At 46.1% G+C, this 14332-nt stretch overlaps 1 protein-coding gene across 1 annotated transcript in view; it reads left to right on the top strand.

The window, feature by feature from the left end:
* PLCB2 (phospholipase C beta 2) overlaps positions 1-14332 on the top strand; it is a 573513-nt gene that overhangs the window by 473766 nt on the left and 85415 nt on the right. The window lies entirely within an intron of this gene.

The raw sequence follows: 14332 nt of genomic DNA on the forward strand, positions 1-14332 counted from the left end.
CTTGCTCTACTCTACCAGGGCCCAATCCACTCTCTTAGCTACAAGGCTTGTGGTCTTCATGCCCAGGGTAGCCCCAGCGGGCCCCAAACCCCACTTCCGCGTGCAGACTTGTGGCCTTCACTCTCGGAGTTCAGTCAGGGCCAAATCCTCTCTCCCTGGTGAAAGGCGTGTCTCTTCACCCCTCAGAGCACTCGCAGGCCACACCCCTCTCCTAGATACTGGGCTCCAGGCCTTCACCCCTGGAAGACCAGGCAGAGCCCAAACCCCACTACCAGGTACAGGGTTCCCTGTGTTCACCCCTAGGAGCCCAGACAGGGCCTTAAATCATTTCAGTGATACAAGGTCCGCTGTGTGCTTGAGGTCTTCATCCCTTAGAGCACAGTCAGGGCACAAACCCCTCTGCTGGATACATGGGGTCACGGCCTTTACGCCTTGGAGCATAGAGAGGACCCAAACCCCATTCCCTGATACATGGGCTTGCAGCCTTTACCCCTTGGAGCCCAGGCAGGCCACAAACCCCTCTCCTGGATACAGGGCTCATGGTCTTCACTCCGCCCCCCACCCCCCTCCGGAGCCCAGACATGGTTCATTCTCCACACTCTAGCCATAAGGCTCGTGTTCTTCAATTCTCGGGGACCAGACAGGGCCCGCCGCCACTTCCAGCAACAAAGCTTGTGGTCTTCGCCCCTCGCAGCCCAGGCAGGTCTCGGTGCCCGCACCGGCTCTGATAAACATATAAAGGGGCGTGAGCGCGCCGGCACTTTACATATAGACGAGGTCTTGGCAGTACACCTCTTAGTGCAGTAAAGCACGCCGTTCAATCAGCCAATCTCGCTAAATGACCCAGCGGGACTCTTAATACTTGCTCAAGGTTAATAGGATGTTTTCCCGGGTGGAGAAAATGTTCGGGGTGCCCTGCTGGCTGCCCGCCAGCCATCATCCTCCTGCCAGAGCCCTGCTCACATGAGCCTCCCTGGAAGGTGCCCCGTTTTCCGAGAGGCCAATACTTTTGATACCGCCGCAGAGAGCGGCGCCCTCTTGGCTTCTCCCGGGTCCAATATTCCGAGGCCTTGGATTTTCTGAGCAGCCAATAGGAATCAGCGCTGAAAAAGCATAGGGGGGAGTCGGGAGGAGGGAGGCTCGCGAAGGAAGCTTTGCAACGGTCCATTTGGAACAGTATGAGGTTTTTCTTTTAATTTCGTTTACTTTCTTTCAAGCCCCCAAGGCAGCCTTACCTGAACTCCGTTGCGACTCTTCCAGGAACACCGCTTCCAAAAAGTGCCTGCTTTTCGCACTGCTCGCTTTTTTAAAGTAGCGGCGGCGCGACTCTCTCGCGCGATGACCGGGATGTGTGCGCGCTCCACACACAGCAGTGCGCGCTGACGTTAAGAGAGGTGCGCACGCTCGCACCTTAAAGGGAACGGTGGGCTTAGCTAAGATTGCGGCCAGGCACTGGTCTTGACCAACTAATGTAATAATGTTAAGGGTTGCAAGCATGCACCAGGAGATTGATCCTCGAGACTATCCAGGACAGACAAAAACACCCGCCTTATAGCCAGAGAGCCAGGCATTTGCGGAAGCTGCCAGCTAACTAGTGGGTTGCGGTGCAATAGGCTGAGAGGAACATGGGGTCAGAGCATAATTTGGCTACAATGATTGAAGAAAGATTGTTTTGGCGTTTCCACTGCTCAAGAAGGGGCAAGTATTCGTCAAGTTGCTCCCCCTCTTACACGGCAGGTACACGAGGACAACCGTGCTTAATGTCACATATCCCATGGCAGGATAGTCACCAAGGGGGGGGATGGCCATTGACATGCCTTGCCAGGACAGGGATAGCCACTCACACTAACTGGAGCCTCTATGGAGGATAAATGTTGGAAACACAGACGGGGTGTGCTGGGCCCAAAACCCCTCACCAAAGCTGCGGGGACCTCAGGCTGTCAGGTGTCTTTGAGGGACGGGCAAGGGCATTAAAGAGCCGTAGTGCATGACACAGCATTTACAGGGATGCAGAAGGGTCCCAGCGGATCCACCAAAGGGACTACAGCGAAACATGTGACACAGAATCTTGTAGTCCGACACCATTACTGGTGTAAGTGTCAAAGGTCACAGGTGGATAGCAGGGACCGGGCTTCTGTGACCGGTTGAAGGTTCAGCAAGCAGGGTAGGCTGCATAAGTTTCACTTCATGAAAGGGTGCAGTGTCTAATAACTACACCATACACTTATTCCCTCAAACTTGTTGTGACACCATTACTATGTTCGCCAGGGATCAATTGAAAAGAGCTGTGAAATTGTCTGGTCAATGTGGTGAAGTAATGCACCCTAGAAGAAGACCACAAAGACCTCAAGGTGCAAATTAGCAACCAGTTGGGGACAGGTGAACTTTAGTGGTCTGAAATCACCCCCCCGGCTCCCGTGACATGGAGCTTGGTCGGGGGAGGCGATGGAGTCTGCACGCAGGAGGTTCATCTGTGCTATGCGTAAATTCACGGAGCAGAGGGGATTTGGCTTCATTAGACATGAGTGCTACACGCCAAATTCACAGTGTGTTTTCAAGGACGATGGGGTACATCTGTCCAGTGTAAGCATGGACCTGTTATTGCTGGATAGGGGAGAGGCCCTAGAAATAGCAGGATGTAAGTAGGAATGCCTGCCTTGGTGGGGGGCCCTGGCTGCGACGGTCACCCCACCCAGGGCTGTGGCGGAGTTACAGGGCGATCCAGAGGCGAAAAGGTACTCAGGGGTACCCTCCTCAGGAGCACAAAGGGTGCTGAGGCCTAATATCCCCAGGAAGTCTTTGCGGTGGACCCTGAGATGCGACGGCGCCCTGTCTGTCCAACAGGCGGTTGGAAACCTGTACAACCGGGGGTCGCTTGAACGCTCCGCCCCTCGTAGGGGGGGCATGAGTAAGGAGGTGGACCGACAATTCACCGGAAGTGGGAGGGGCTATCCCCTCACCACAACCGCTAAGCACCGATTGGCTAAGGCCACGATGCAAGTTGGCCCATCAGGTGGTAGGCCGCGAGGGGCGGCTTGCCTTTGGATCACCTGTAAAATAACCCACCATGTTGGCATATTTGGTATGCTAATAAACCTGCAGCAATTTTCTCCACCAAAAAGTTGTCTTGTCTGATTATTGATGTTACCTGTATGTTGCTGCATGAGGGCTGGTGAGTGTTGCCGATATTGGCACTAACGCTCTGTGTCAGAGCACATCATCAGCCCCCTTGGCCCTCACGTGACCTGCCAACCTGGAAGTGTATTTGGCAATCCGTGGGTTGAGGAAGTTCCAGTTCCGTCCTCTAAAAGTGCACAGGACTCCAATAATCAACTAGAGCACTAACTCAGCATTCTGGAAAACGAGTAGCACAGGGGGTGAGCAGAGCACAGCAGCAAAACTCTACTCCGCCGGCAGTTGCAGAGTTTTTGTCGCACTCCGTGTTCCAAGCCGAGCGTGGAGTAAACAAACTTCACAAACTGCTGGTGGAGTGAAGTTCACTGCCCAGCCCTTCAAATAAACAATATACACAGTCATCAAGGAAAATGCACATAGCACAGTTAACCAATCTGGATAGTAATATAAATACTAGATATTTAGTTTCTAAAAGCTAAGTCAAGGATGGCAATGGTGATATTCCTAGCCGTTTACAAATTATACAAGCTGTGTGTAGGAATTTGGTCATACTAACCACAACCACTTCCCTTGCATCGGACTTCACTATCCTTAAATCTACTCCATGAAACCTTAGACCCAGGAGGCGGCACACTGGAGTAATCCACCTCTTACTTGGAGACCTATAGACAGGGCAAACCCATTCTAAATGAAACATAGTCTTAGAGCCAAAATTTCATGCAGGGCAAATATTACTAAGCCTACTGGTATCTGTTAGAAATGGGGGTATCTAGTTGGCAATGGTTTGCACCGTTGTCCAAGTAGGGACCCTTCTTCCTAGTCAGGGTAAGAGGAATACACTTTTAAAATAACCCCAGCTCACCCCATAGGTAGCTTGGCACGAGCAGACAGGTTTATCTCAGAGGCAGTGTGTAAAGCATTCGTGCACACATCCACTACAAATGGACACCACACCAGTTTAGAAAAATAAGTAATCTTTATCTAAACCAAATAAGACCAAAACAACAAAAATCCACAATAGAGTTATCAAAATAAGTTTCTTAGTAGATATAAAACAGTTCTGGCCATAGCAAACTATAGATGTACCTTGGATGCGTCAAAATAAAAAACAAGAACAGCTGCAGGGAAGGTGATGCGCAGTTCCTTACGTGCAGGCAAGGTGATGTGTCAGTCCCTTTCTCCAGGGGAGGTGATGCGTCAGCTCCTTACTGAAGGGGAAATAATGCATCAGTTTCCTACTCTGCGGGGACGTGATGCATCGGTTTCTTACTGCGACGCTGGTGTCCTTGTGGACTTCGCGCCCCGGTGCAATGCGTGGGGATCGGGGATGCGTCGGTTCTCGATGTGGTGGCAGCAATGGCGCTGTGTTGGTTTCTTCAGTGCGGTCCCACGATACGTTGGTTCTTGCAGCCGCACAGCAGGGCCTGCGTTGGAATCATTGCAGTGACCTCAGACTCCCTAGATCGGTTCACTCGATGCGGCATGCAGTGATTTCTCCAGCAGCAGAGAGGCGCTGCGTAGGTTTCTTTAGTGGCACGAAGATGATGCGTGGAAATTCTTCCTGCACGGCAGCGATGCGTCAGAAACAGGTGCTGATGCGTCGTGCTTCTCATAGTTGCGCCGCTTTTCCAGTTCCCTACAGCAGGAACAACCTTCAGAGGCCCAGAACAGCAACGGACACATCTTGGCAGGTCAGAACTCCCAGAAAGGATGTTAGGGAAGCTGGGGGTAAAGTCTTTGTTTCCCTGAGACTTCAGAATAGGAGTCAAGCTCTAATTCAAGCCCTTGGAGATCTTCCTCAATCACTGGACACAGCACACATCAAAGTCCTTGTCCTTTCCTTGGCAGAAACAGCCACTGCAGGCCAGCCCCAGACAGCACACAGCAAAGGGGCAGTACTTCTCCTTCAGTTTCTCCAGCTCTTCTCCTTGGCAAAGGTTCCTCTTGAATTCCAGAAATGATCTAAAAGTCTGGGGTCTGGGGTCTGGGTCCCACTTTTATATAGCACACATTCCTTTGTTCTCTTTGCCCAGCCAAAACAAGTTCTGTCCTCTCTGGTGCGGCTTCCTGGTAGGAGGTGGAGACAGCATTGTCCAAGGCAGACCAGGCCCATTCATGTGTGAAATAAATCTCCACCCCCCTGCTCTGAATGCGGCCCAGGACTATTCAGTCCAGCCCTGACTCACCCTGGAAAGGCAGGACAGACCTCACCCATTCAAGTGGCTGTCTAAACAGAATGCACATCCCCAGCCCCTGTCACTCCAAAGGCAGACAGTCAATATACACACCTAACAGAGGCTCACAGGATGGCTAAGCAAGAAAACACCTACTTTCTAAATTTGATATTTTCCAGCACAGAATGTAAAAATCATCCTCACTAAAAGATGCAGCTTTATTTTCGGAGTTCAGGCATACTAAATGTTACCTTCCTATCTTGTCCCAATAGGAATATTTATAAGATGTTATAAATGAACTCCAATTCTATCCTATTGGACAAATAGCCTTTCAATAGTGAAAAACGAAATTGGCAGTATTTCACTATCAGGACATGCCACACACATCAGGACAGGACCTACCTTTCACATACACTGCAGCCTGCCAAGAGGGGTACGTGGGCCTACCTGAGGGGTGACTCACATGTACGAAAAGGGAATGTTAGAGCCTGGCAATTGGGTACACTTGCCAGGTCAACATGGCAGTACCAGATTGCACACAGACACTGCAATGGCAGGCCTGAGCCCCTTTTGTAAGGCTACTTAGGTGGGAGGCACAATCACTATCAACATTTGGTTTACAGGCCCTGGGCACACACAGTGCACTGTACTAGGGACTTAACAGTAAACCAAATAAGCCAATTATGGAAACACTAATCCATGGCAACAATTTACAGAGGGAGCACTTGCACTTTGGCACTGACAGCAGTGGCAAAGTGCCCAAAGCATCTAGACCAGCAAAAACAAGGTCCAACACACAGTAAAGACACAGGAGACAAAGTAGAAAATACTGGGGAAACCCACGCCAAGGCTGCCAGGTCTAACAGTATCCCATAACTTGCATAAAACTCAACTACTGATAGAGTAGGCTATCTAAACTTTAGATAGAGCTGCCTAGGAAATGAGCCTGGTATGGTATCTAGAGAGGCTTCATAAAGTAGGCTGATCTTATGATCTAAAAATAGATCTGTTAAGCTGCTTGAGGTACAGTTTCTAATCAATTCCCCCTACTTCGATCCTTGATCAGTTGATTAGGTATCCGAATGTCGTCGTCAGGGTTTTCCCACAGGGATACCAGGGCGAGAGCTTCAAACTTTCTCTTTAGGTAAGACAGCCAAGCTGTGGCAGCTGGCAGCACTAGAGAGTGGTAGGGCAGACAAATGGGTAGTGGGTAGGTGACTACTATGTGAACTTGTTTCTCTGTTTCTTGCAGGTAGCAGACAGTCCCAGCGGTTCGCTGTGCCCTTGGCCGTGAATGCTACTGTGTCTCTCAGTGTAACCTTGGATCTTTTTCCTCTTACAGTGGCAGGCAGTCCCGGCACCTGCCAGTGCCCTTGGTCCTGGATGCTGATGTGTATCTCTGTGCGCTCTTCTGCCTCTTCCTGTTGCTGGCTGCAGTATTAGGGTTTCCCACTGTTCCCAGACTAAGGAGAAGAGTGTGGGGGCTAGCACACACCCCTGCCGTACTTCCCTCAAAATCTCAAAGGCGTCTGCCAACTCCCCATTCTTTCTGTATCTGACACGTGCATGTTATTCTCGTGGATCCTAATAAAGATATCTAAAATGTTAGCTGGTACTCCCATGCTACCCAAAACGTCCCACAATTTGCTTCAGGGATCCCAGTTGAACACAGATTTTAGGTCTAAGAAAAAGATGTAGCAATGGCCTTTGCCTAACACTACTGTTCTCTAATATATTATGCTGAACCTCAAAATTTGGTCTAGGATGCTAGTCTTTGGCCTAAAGCCCGCTTGAAGATCAGAGACTATGTTTTTTATTAATGCCCAGTCAGTCAATTTACCTAGCACCTGCAGGCAAAAAATCTCCTGGAGTCCATCTAACAGATTGATTGGCCAGTAGTTCCTGGGATCATCCCATTGCCCTGTCTTGTAAATTGGGACAAACTCAGCACTACGCCCTGATTCTCATATGGGATCCCCTTTTAGAATTGCCCTTGTTAGAACCTTTAGATGAGTTGCCCAAATATCGGGTTCTAAGGCATAAAGGTCGGATGGAATGCAGCCCAGACCCAGTGTTTTTTTTTTTTTTGCAACAGTAGATTCTAATTCCCTAAGAGAATCTGAGCTGGTTATCTCAAGGGGTTCAATTTGCCTTGGAATGTTGGTACGACCAAGGCCACCATAACCGTTGTCTCCTCCCCCTTCATTGATTGCATAGTAAAGCTTCTCAAAGTGATCAACCCACTTTTGCTGTTGGTCATGGAAGGTTACTGCGCTAGTTGATGAGCAGCTACCATGTGCCTTGGAGACCCCTGATTTGGCTGCATGAGGTTGACATAAGATTGGAGTGCTTAAACCACGTACTTCGGCCAATGTTTTTCACACTACTAATGTTTATGGCAGCACAAAACTACTTTAGAAAGATATGGAGGTCTGGATGGGGTTGGGAGAAAGGAAAATCTCAATGATATACTTCTGGATTTTGGTTGCAAAACATTAATACATACCAATATGATTCTGTATTTAGAAGGGATGCCCTAAGCACGCCTCTTCTAAATACCGAAACGGGATTTGGTCACAAACATAAATTGCAATTCAGTAATGTGTCACTGAATTACAATTTAGTTTTGTACATACGAAAAGGACTTTAGCAGTCACAAATGGCCCGATTCTGGAATTCGGACCCTTTGCGAACACAAAAATGATACGTGCATTTGGCCCGTGGGAGTTGCAACCTCGATGGGACGATTGTACGATCATTAACAGAGTAAGAAGTGGCTCGATAGAAGACCAAGGCAACACAACATGATTGGTAATGCGGTGTAGTGTTTACTATATGTGGCAAAATAATACCAACATTCGGCATGGTCTCAGCAATTTGACTTCTTTTATTTTGCTGTTTTCAAGGGATTTAATATGCTTCTTTCACTCAGGTACTGCTACAGTTTGTAGCATACAATTCAGTTACAAGTGCTTTTGGGATCCTACAGGTCAGTTAAAAGAATGTGGTTCCGGCTGTGAGAATATGCAATAAATTGTTACAACGAAAGAGTGTCTACACTGATGACATCCATTAGATGCAATGTGGGGAAAGAAAAAAACACAAACACACACTTCTTTAAGACAGTCTGTCCTACTTTCCAAAGTAAGTGGATTACAGCAGGGACTGACCACAACCTGGCCACTTTAAAAGTATGCACTTCCTTAATCTGTTGTACCACTAAAACCAGCATTGGCAAAGCCAGTAGGTCATCTTTTGATAGAGGAGTGCTGATCTATTGGCTTTTCCAGGGCTTGCTTGCTTTATCCAACCTCTATGGCTCAAAGTACTCCAAGATGGCCATGGGAGTGTGCTCATACATGTGAATGCATGGGTGCCTATCTTGCAATTTCTTTTTTTGTCTAAGCATGAATAAATAATTGCAAGATTACTGCCATACATAAACAAGCATTGGCATAGCCAATAGGTCTCGCCTTTGGGACCTTATAAGTGTTTAGCTATGCAACAGCTGCATAACTAAATACTTATAAGGTCTCAAAAGCGAGACCTATTGGCTATGCAAAGCGGCCGTGAAAGTGATCGCGAAAACGATCAAACATCAAAGCGGCCGTGTGGCCGCCAAAGTGAAAGTAATCGCGGTAAAGCGCGGCGCGCGCGCCCGCGCACATACACTGTAGCTCTAGGCTGGCCTGGTAGCACTTTTTGGAGCCCTCTCAATAAGTCTCGCCAGACAAGCGCATGCGCTGGGTCAGGCGAGACCTAAAAAGTTATTGCATGAAGGCCCCCCACATTGAACCTGTAACCAAAATGTTGTTATGCTTTGCTGTTGTATACCATTCCGCGATGGCCACCGGCTATGTTAGAATGGTCAATGAAAAAAGGAAGGTATGGATGGTATGCCACATCCATGCAAAAGAGCATAGGCGAGCGGGTCGTTATCAGTGTTCAGTTGTGAAACCCTAGCAAAAATAATTTTAAAAGAAATGATGAAAGGTATATTGTGTGAGTCGGTGGGGTAAGTAGCGCAGTACCAATTGCCAAAAGCAAGGTAAGAATTTTAAATCAGCCAAAAGCCAGTATCCGAATAGTAATGTGCAGCTGCTTGGCCCTTGCCTAAAGAATTGAAAAAATAAATAAAAAGTAAAACTAAGGGCGGGGAAGAGAGCAAGGAAAGCGATGAACTTCCAAGAGTGGAGAATAACAAATAAAAAAATGGTCCCCTCACATCAGCAGTGAAAGAATACCAGTCAGAAACAATGTATGTAAAGAGGAAATGCTCCAGTGGTGGTGCAAGCACAAGAATATGGATGAAAGCAATTTAAAAATGCAGGGAACTGAGATGGATGAGGAGGCCATCAGCAGTGGCTCCTTACCAGAGGTTCAGGGAAGCAGCTATGTGTCCTGTGAGCCAGCACTCTCTGCTTCTTGACTCTACTGCTAAGGAGTTAACTGAACAGAGTTCATGAAAACACGAGTTTTGTGTTTTGTTGAACACCATCAGTGAGCAGGATTCTCTCAGCCTCCTCACCAGGCTCCTGATGAGAGGAGGGAGAGGTGGTGTTGCTTCAATATACAACACTCTATAGCTGGATGTCTGCATTGCGCATGTCTGTGGGGCATAGTTCAATTGCAGCTCCCTTACATTGACACAATCTATTTTATTTAGTAGATATACTGCGCGTGGCTCGGGCAGCATAGTGCATCTGATAATAGATGACTGTCAGGGCGCACGTCAGTGCTTCGCTCAGGCCTATCAGGAGCCACACAGTGCAGCAGGGGCAGGATCCCAGGCACTCTCCCAGCTTCTTATCGGGCTGTGCTTCCAGTCCTATCAAGAAGCTGAGAGAGGACTTAAGGTTGGTCTTCCCCTTTTCTAACCCTGGCCTTGCTGCTCTTTTTGGCTCCTCATTGAAAATCAAGGTTTGAAGGTTCTAATGCCCAGCACCAGATTCCTGCTCTGCTGCTGCCGTGACACGGGGTTCAAACGACCTGTTCACTACTATTGATCACTACACGACCTCCTGGTGAAGGCTATAGCCTTCCACCTCTGTAAGGATAGCACTTTGAGCACAACTCCTGTTCTAAAAAGACTGCAATCCATGAGGCAGGCCTCTGTCATGGTGCACACTCATGCTCCATGTTTACCTACGGAAAAAAGAACAATAGTCCTGTTAGTTTACAACAGTTGTTAAAAATACAGCTGTTGGTAACTATATATTCAGGGTATAAGGCCCCTTAGATGCAAGAAACTTCATAGGCATATGAAGCAACTTTAAAGCAAGAACACATAAAGACTGTATAAATTACAATTATTCTTGTATTAGATACATTAGCAAATCAATAGTATTGCATGAAAAATAAAGAAAGCTGCTCAAATAGTGCCAAGTGCGCAGGGCTCGCGCAGTGCAGTGACTAAAAACAACATCCAGATTCAGTACAACAATTTTCTCTGAAAAGCCTGTCTAATGGCGTTCCTTATCCTGTGAGAGTAGGGCAAGAAGTAGTTATTCTTCATCGCCCTTAAGGGGAATAGAGTCTGTACAGGCAACCAATAGACCCAAAGTCTCAAAGTTAATCAGAAACATCTGCGCGGGCCTTCATCAGGACAAGTGAAAGAGCAAAATATGTGATTTAAAACAAGCATATGTTTTAGAAATGTTTAACCTAATGTGTTCCTGCTTATATGTCAAAAAAATACATTCATTACTTCCCTGGAGTCTGAATAATCTTCCTTCAAAGATTGGTAGATGGCGGGTGCGCTCTTCATGAGGCAAAAGTCTTCCGTATGCCCACTAATCTGAAAAATATACTAATATGGTAAGCCACGAATAAGATATAATGATGAAAGCCAAAGAAAAGTTGGATTGCACTCTTGTCAGACTTCACATGTGTGAAAGATTTACAGTCATTGGGCCCTTCAATTCGCTTCAGAATTTCACTAAACATAAAACGACAAAAGAGGGGGTTGGTGAGTCTCTAATTGCTTCGTGGGGCCAGGTAAATGTGGAGCAAAAAAGGCAAAAAACAGCTCATACCTCAGCTACAGATGGCCGATAGAAAACAAAGATACAGCAACTCGCGTCTGCGTGCACAACTGTCTAATGGGTAATCGTTCCAACCCCCAATATGGCGGGACATGGTCAGCAGTTTAGGTCCACCGTGGTGCATGGATACTTCAAGTGTTCCAAATGAATAGAATGTATGCGTTCAGAATGAAAAAATCATAATCAAGCAAAATCTGGCCTAGCGGAAAGGGGCCGATAGCAGATTTTCAATCTGTACAAATCGATACAGCAGTTGTAATGAATGATTACAGAAATATCACAGTCCTTTGAATCGGATGGAGTAAAACTGATACATACATTTATCGGTAGCCATCTGATGGAGTGAAAAATATACATACACAAGCATTATTGGAAATAGATGAGCTCCTTGTATGGATATACATTAAACAGAACTACATTAAAGAAGGTTGTCATACGAGATCACACAGAAACAGATATCTCTGAGAATTTACACAGGAGCAGGCAGCAATGCAATAAGGCACACACCAAAGAGTAGCCAATTGTCATGCAATGCACACAATTTGTAATATAAAATGGGTTAAAATATGCAAATAAAGAGGTACCACTAACAATCGTCTCTGGTACATGGCAAGCTGAAGTGGATAAGGATTACCCATTGTTTAACTGAGCGACCTGCTTGGAAATGTCTTCAAATTCATTTAAACCCTTATTCAGGGTATCCAATACATGAATCCATTATCATCTCTCTTGTTGAGCACATTTGTCAGATCTCCGCCTCTGTGGTTGTTGCTGACCTTTTCTAAAACAAACTCCTTGAGACTGTCTGCTGAGTGGCTGCCCTGTTGTGTCACACAACTCAGCGTTAGGGTTCCAGATAAGAAGCAAAGTATGTAAAAAAGACATGAATGTTTGTTCATGTGGGAGTGTGTTTGTGAGTGATTAACAGTGACTGGATTGAGTTAGAGTGTATGTGAGTTTGTTTGTCAGTGTCAATGAGAGTGAAAGTGAGTGGGAATCCATGTTTGAGAGAGTGTATGAATAAGCGTAAGTTAGTGCGAAGCAATGGTTAAAGAAGTGTGAGTACGTTATAAGGAGTGAGTGATTGCAGATTGTTAGAGGGTGTGAAAGGTCATTATGTGTGAAGCTATCAATGGTGCAGCAGGTGCAGGTGCACCAGGCCCTAAGTCATTGAGTGGGAAAGGGTGAGTGTGTGAGCGTTTGTAGGTGAGATTGAGAACCAGCGAGTATGAGAATGTTTGTGTGTGAGTAACTTTGAGTAGAAGTAACTATAAGTGAGAGAGTGAGTTACAGTGAGAGAGGGAGAAGAGAGTGATTGCAAGAGTGAGAGAGTTTGAGTGAGTGAGAGTGTTTGTTTTCATGTTTATGATTGTGAGTCTGCCACTGGCCATGGCATACTCAGTCTAATTATGGAATTTTGGCAGTACCCAGCTAACATGCTGCTGCTGCCGTATTAGAAACAATTCTTACTATAAGAAAGGGATGACATGGCCCCTGTTGAAAGATGCTGGCAGTTGCATACTGAAGGTAATTCTTGGCATGGGGCACTGGAAGCAAAATGCATACCACGAAATTCTGTAAGAATTACTTGACATAAAGGGGCACCTCTGGCAAAATGCTGGTACTGGCATACCAAAGACAATTCTTTGCCTTAGAGATGGCACCCATGGCGTATTGGGGGTGGGCTGGGGGAAGCAAAGTATAATAAAATGCTCCCTTGAAACACGGGATAATTTTTCACATACATGGTATATGTGCAATACCAGTGGCAAAATGCTGGTACTGGAATACTGCATGCAGTTGTTGGAATAAGGGACACCCATAACAAAATGCTTTCATTGGCGCAATGAAGGTAATTCTTAACATATGGGCAATTCTCAAGTCAAATTTAGAAAAAAATGGAGTGAACTCCTGGCAAGTATTATGCCTCTCCACAATTAAAGATCACCAGCCACCACTGAAAGCCATCCACTCATGAGCAAAGAGCTGACCATCAGTACAATGTATATATATATATATATATATATATATATATATATATATATATATATATATATATATTCACTTAAAAAACCATAGGTTTCACACACGTTTTAGTTAGGAATTAGCATTTAAAAACCTTGCAAATTCACTTAAAAAACCATAGGTTTCACACATGTTATAGTTAGGTGGACATTTCACTCGTAAAAAACCAATGAAATTCTCCCGATATAGTTAGTTGAGATAACTATAACTCGCGCGCCCGCAATCCTCTGCTCATGACGTCACATATTACATCACTCATGACATGGTCAGTGGCATCACTCATGACATCACTGATGACATCATCCTTGTGATAGAGTGGCGGTCGCGCAAGTTATAGTTATAGTGAAGTGTCCACCCAACTATAACATGTGTGAAACCTATGGTTTTTTAAGTGAATTTGCAAGGTTTTTTAAATGCTAATTCCTAACTATAACGTGTGTGAAACCTATGGTTTTTTAAGTGAATTTGTACGGTTTTTTAAATGCTAAGTTATGTATATATTATTATATATATTTTTTTAAGGTTTTTCACCGTGCACGCACCGTGCGCACACCCCGCGATTAAAAAAAAAAAATAATAATGTTTTTTTCACCCTTCGGGGTCCTTTAGGGACCCCCTGACAAAGGTTAGGGGGTCAGGAACTCTCTACCCTGCCCCCTTTTCACGTTCGCCACCTCTCTTTTTCACTGTCGCACCCAAAACAAACAAAATGGCGGACGACACTTCCTGATTTCGACCGATTCGAACGTTGACTGACATGTAACCACCAATCAGAATTACTCTCGCGCAGGTTAGGGTGCGCGCACGGTGCGCGCACGCTGCGCGGCTATAGATATTTATGTACTTTTAACTGCAATTTTCTCAGGAAATACTGAACAGATTGACTCCATATATGCAAAAGGCACATGCCTGACCTGAGGACTACCTCTTTGCCAAATTTCAAGTAATTCTGTT

Source organism: Triturus cristatus, chromosome 9, assembly GCF_964204655.1.
Source record: "Triturus cristatus chromosome 9, aTriCri1.1, whole genome shotgun sequence".
Taxonomy (NCBI): Eukaryota; Metazoa; Chordata; class Amphibia; order Caudata; family Salamandridae; genus Triturus; species Triturus cristatus.